Source organism: Brassica napus, unplaced genomic scaffold (genome assembly GCF_020379485.1).
Source record: "Brassica napus cultivar Da-Ae unplaced genomic scaffold, Da-Ae ScsIHWf_2498;HRSCAF=3228, whole genome shotgun sequence".
NCBI lineage: Eukaryota > Viridiplantae > Streptophyta > Magnoliopsida > Brassicales > Brassicaceae > Brassica > Brassica napus.
The window spans coordinates 25,752-31,886 of record NW_026015824.1 but is presented as its reverse complement, the minus strand read 5'-3'; the positions used below and the strand labels follow the sequence as shown (position 1 = coordinate 31,886).

The 6,135-nt window shown below is 32.5% G+C and overlaps 1 pseudogene; it reads right to left on the bottom strand.

Annotated features, from left to right (window-relative positions):
* Positions 1-10: 10 nt before the first annotated feature.
* Positions 11-2,007, bottom strand: LOC125601266 (annotated as a pseudogene).
* Positions 2,008-6,135: the final 4,128 nt, after the last annotated feature.

The window sequence follows — 6,135 nt, the reverse complement described above, 5'->3', positions numbered from 1 at the left end:
TTTACATCACCCCAGCTTCGGTTCCTTGATTTGCAAGCAACTGGGTAACAAATTCAAAAGAATGTCATCAACTCTCCAGCCAATAGAAAACTGATAAGAGTGTGTTTCAAAAGTAGATTTCGTACCCAATAATCTTCGCCATCATCAGAAGTTCCCCAGCCAATAAGCTTAACAGCATGACCTCCAATGTTACTACCTGTTATGTGCTTGTACACTCCAGATTTGTAATGCGCAAAGTCCTAGTGGAAACAAAAGATTATATGAGAATATGGAGTTCCATATAACAATCACCATGTTTGATCAATATTTTAAAACTTTTGTAACTAACCTCATAAACGGTAAAGGCAACCTCAACGGGTCCGTTTTTGTAAACTTCAGCCATTATGTCTTGAGGGTCATGTCTGACTTTGTAGGCGCTAACACCATAGTGTTTTGATTCACGCCAAAGCTGGTTTCCACTAACACATTTCCTCACACATTTTGGTGTAGGGTAAGCGGGTTCACATCCCGGGTGAGAGCATCCAGTATTGTCAAAGTATGGATCACACTTGAGGAGGAAACCAAACAACATTGCAAACATTCGATAAATATATATCAACCATTCCAATATATCATTTGCAGATGAAACAGAGAACTTGTACCTCTTCGGTGACTACACCGTGGTGCTTAAAGTATCGCCACGCGGAAATAGGGTAGCCACCATTAAAGCCTTGACCGCAAGGAATCCACAACATGCTAAGAGATCATTGACTGATAAAGATATATTCTGCATTGGGAACGAACACAAGAAACCTTTTGAAGAGAAAGATGGAATACAATCATCAGTGTTTTTGGCTAGGCATTGGTGTTACCATGTTATATTTGATGCAGAACCTGTCAGACAGTGACTCTACAGCCCCAAATGCCCAGCAAGAACCGCAGTGACCCTAAACAAAACCAAAAACGCCTCAAAAGAATGTTTTTTCTTAATGAATCTCAAAACGCATGGTTTAGTATAAATTCCACTAAAATTTTGAGTGTTTTTTTACCTGATCTATAACCGAGGAGGGAGGGAATTTGATAGAAAGCATAAGAAGATTCAAGTCAGTATAATATCATGTTTTAAAAGAAAGAAATAAGAGAGAGAGAGAGAGATAATTGACTGACCTAGTATCCTTCCAATGCTGGAGCACTGAGACCAAGCAGTTCTAGCGTCAAATTCTTTAGGAAGCTTGAGAGAGATGTCATGGCTTACAACAGGTACGCCTAAGAATTCGTTCTTAGGTGTTGGTTTAACACCGAGGAGGCGCTTAAACTCTGCAACCTGATAATACAAAAAAAAAAAGGAAAACAAAAGAGAGAAGTCAAGTTTGAGGAACAATCATAAGCGTTAGTATGTATCTATAAATGAGAAAGATGTAAGAAACTGACGGTGGAGTTAGCAAAGCGATCATTGAAAGCAGCTATCCATCCATCGTTTGGATTCTCATTGACTTCTTTCACAATCTCATTCTACAAAAGTAAGTAGATCAAAACAATGGATGATGGCAGTTATGAAAATGGGACTTGGATTAAGATTATAAAAAAAAAAAACTGAAGAATTCGTGAAGTTAGCTTCTGCTGGGAAAGATTCTCTGCTGCAATTCCCTGAATAAAATTAAAAAAAAGTCAAAAGACTTTACTTATGATACACACTAAAATGTGAGACGCGATCCACAAAAGTTTGAATCCTTTTAAAAAAGAGTCAAAACCCAAAACAAAAGGCAGATCAAATTCAATAACCCAAGGATCACTCCCAGACGGAAAAGGCATCCACAAAGTCTGGATCTTCATAAGAAAAACAGGACGATTGATGATGATAGAGAGATTAAGAAGAAGTACCGTATTAATAACAGCTAAAAGTAAGATAGCAGAGGTTAAGTAGACTTTGATGCGATGATTTGGATAATAGAAGGGTAGTTTATACAGTAGTATAGAACTCAAATCTACCGGAAAATATATATGATCTTTCATGCAAAAAGTTTAACACTTATCTACTATATATATACAGACTATATAAAAAAATAATTTACCTTAATGTGTGTGCGCATACATGGATTTGTACCTACATGTATATGTAGGCATACATATAGTAGCAGGCATGCCACAAAAAGTATAGAAAAGTACACGAAGCATGATCTCAGAACTTTAAGCTACCATGTTAAGTGTAAATGATCATTTTCTTACGATAATTAATTCATGTACAATGTTATGTAGTCAAGAAACTAGTACGTAGTTGTATAGAAACTATAAGCATGTATATTCAACGAATGAATATTGCTATAATTTATTGAGAATCTTAGGACGGAAATCATATTCTCTAAGGACTGCATGCAAAAATGCCACATAAACTATTACTCATCAAACTATTACTCATCAAACTATTTATACAATTATACATGTGTAAACTACGTATGCATTTATTCAAAGGCATATGTATAAATGTATATATATAGTAATTGATAAATGATTTGGTGATCTAGCCTCCTAAAAGAACTTATCAGTTTGTGAGATCTACAGACATACCTGATTTGGTAAAAATCACTTCAACTTACAATCCACACCAAACAAAGATATTATCAACCAACGGTTAACAACAAAACAATAATCTAGAATAAGTAAAAAATGGCTGAGAACTTAAATGACTGTGATCATAAAAAGTCAAACAATGCGAAAACATACTATACCTTTGTTCTATATATGTATTATAAATTGAATTATTATACCTTCTTCCATAGGTAGCTTCTTTATTTTCTCTGCCCATAACCTGCAAAATCTCTTTAACCGAACAAAATTACAAGAGTAACCAAACAATAAAATAGGACCATTAGAGAGAGAAAAGAGAGGCTTCTTTGGACCTGCCCATTAGCTTAGAATGTACCATGAAACACTTTGTCAGTGTAGCTAGGGAGATAGGCATAGAGAGTACAAATCATGAAATTTATAAGCTTTTTCCCACGCATCAGTTGCAAACTCAACCTATACTAAAATCTTATAAAAAGAAAAAGGTGATGTTTTATTGACGAAATGCTATAGCTAATTAAAGCCAAAAGGCAGTTCACAGTGCCAAGTAGTAATTAAGGCTAGTATAGAATTTATGAAGACGATGACTAAACAAAGATTCATTAATGATAGTATGGGGATAGTTAGAGACAGTGTAAGACATGTGAACATGTTATTTTATGACAATCACATATATTTATATACGAAATGAAAAAGATGCGATTTCAACGTGGCGACAAAACCCTAGTGATGAACATCAAGAAACATGTAGAAACAAAACTCATAACCAAAAAACAAACAAACAATGAAGATCGTATTTTCTCCCATTCACTAGCTGGGATCTAATTCCTTTTGGAAGATCAACTAATGAAATAAAATAAAGAGATATTAAAAAGATGAGGATGATGAGACTCTTCATGGATTAAAGTCTAGAAAAAGCGAGAAGACTGTTAAGGAGAGTCTAGATGGTTCTAGACCGACATAAGTGGAGATAAAGATGAGTTCGGTTGTGAAGATAAGTGAGAGTAGATATCGTTAGATTCTGTTGTATATTTGGGGATATCACTTTACGTGTATGTATATATAAGTCACGATTGTGGTGATGGATAAGATAAGAACTCTTTACCCTTTTCTCTTGTTTACATGGTATCAGAGCCATAAGGGCTAGATCAAGATTTGTTTTAATGAGAGAGAAACATGAGTTCGGAGAAATCAGCGATTGTCAGTTCATCCAAGTCTGGAGAGGGGCAGATGTCACCGTATTATCTCAATGAAACATGTAAAATATTGAGGGATTATGTAAATAATATCCAGTGTTAATGGGTTTAACCGCTCAGCACGCAATACTGTCGATTTACTTAATCATGCCAATGAAAATCAGTGATGAATAGGAGTAATACTATAATAACTCTTAATGTTATTTTAAACTTTGTTTAGCGATATATTGTCAGAGTGAGTCACGTGGATTTCAGTCTAATGAGGAATTAAGTAATGACGATTTGACTCTATGTAAGAAAAAATGTAACTAGCTTTAAAAAATGTAACTAATTTCTCAAATTAATTATGCAATTATAGTTTACATATCACAAGGGGGAAGTAGGTTTGGTTGCTGATGTGTCCATGTTTTTGTGGTCCAAAATTTCATACATATACATTAATCACATAGAAAGCATGATTAATCACGTTGTTAAAAAACATGATTAATCACATACGTAAATGTGTCCGATTTAATATCATCTCTCAAATAATATGCCAATCTCTAATCTCTAGCGTTTTTCATACATTAGTTAAAATTATAATATATGGTTAAGTATGAGATGTATGGTGTGCGCATATGGTTTGAATAACATGGTTAAAGTTGGATTGAAAGGGGAAGCAAACATAAACGACAAGGGTAGCGAGAAGGTGAAGTGTTACAATTTCACAACAGTAAACATGAAATAGAGTAAGGACCACTTCTCACTACTCTCTCACTAGAGTTTGTCACAAGCATCCTCACATTTTTTGTACCCCCACACTTCCCGATCTCTTTCACACCTATTTTCTTTATTAATAATTAGTATTTGCATGTGTTACAAAAAAAATTAGTATTTGCATATTTTGTGTATGTGTTGTGTAGGTGTCTTTTTGTCAACTTGGAAGATCTTGAGCCATTGGGACTTTTATATAATTTTAAGGTTCTACACAACGTATTACGTACTGTCATGTAGCCATAGAGAAACTATAAGAACCTGGTCCTTTTTAAAGCCGCCCTGTAAAAAAAAAAACTAAGGTATGTGATGTAGTTAGGCTTAATTCTCATAAATACTTTACTGTTAACATATTTTAACTATCATTGATTTAATATTAAATTTACGAAAGAATTTAAAATTATTTTAAATATAGTAAACTCTTACGAAAATATTGAATTTTTCGGTAAATGTTTTATATACTGAAGCCAATGATCTTTAGTGTTGTTTTAAAATTTCTAAACACATTCTACATTTGTATTAATGTATAATAAACTCCCTTTCATTATATATGGACATAGAACTTTATAATACTCCCTAAATTGGTGGACTAACCACTATAAAATCGCTATTTTATAGAGAAACGAAGACAACAAAAGTTTCAAACCTATTTACATTCATCATATGTTACTGAAAGATGAAACTATGCATTAAAATAGTATTTTCATATTTTTGAAATTTTCTCAAATATATGTGTTAACTCCTACGAAAATATTGAGTTTTCCTGTAAATGTTCTATATACTAAAGTCTATGATCTTTAGTGTTGTTTTAAAATTTCTAAAACATTCTACATTTGTATTAATGTATATTAAACTCTCTTTCATGGTACATGAGCATCGTTTTAATTTTTTGTCAATTAATTTAGTAAAACTTCATAATCCCTAAATTTGTGGACTAACCACTATAAAATAGCTATTTCTAGAAAAACGGAGACAACAAAAGTTCCAAACCTCTTTGACATTCATCATTTGTTAGTGAAGGATGCAACTATGCATTAAAACAATATTTTCATTTTTGAATTTTTCTTTAAATCTATGTGTTAACCCCTACGAAAATATTGAGTATTTCGGTAAATGTTCTATATACTGAAGCCAATGATCTTTAGTGTTGCTTTAAAATTTCTAAAAACATTTTGCAATTGTATTAATGTATATTAAACTCTCTTTCATTGTACATGAGCATCGTTTTGATTTTTTGTCATTTAATTTAGTAAACTTCATAATACTCCATTAATTGGTGGTCTAAACACTATAAAATCGTTATTTTCTAGAGAAACGGAGAGAACAAAAGTTCCAAACCTCTTTGATGTTTATCATATGTTGGTGAAGGATGCAACTATGCATTAAAACAATATTTTCATATTTTTAATTTTTTTTCAAAATCTATGTGTAGAATGTGATCTTTAGTGTTGTTTTAAAATATAGAATTTTTTGGTAAATATTCTATACAATGAAGCCTATGATCTTTAGTGTTGTTTTAAAATATCAAACACATTCTACATTTGTATTATTGCATATTAAACTCTCTTTCATTCTATATGGGCATCGTTTTTTTTTTGTTATTACTCCCTAAATTGGTGGATTAACCACTATAAAGTTGCTATTT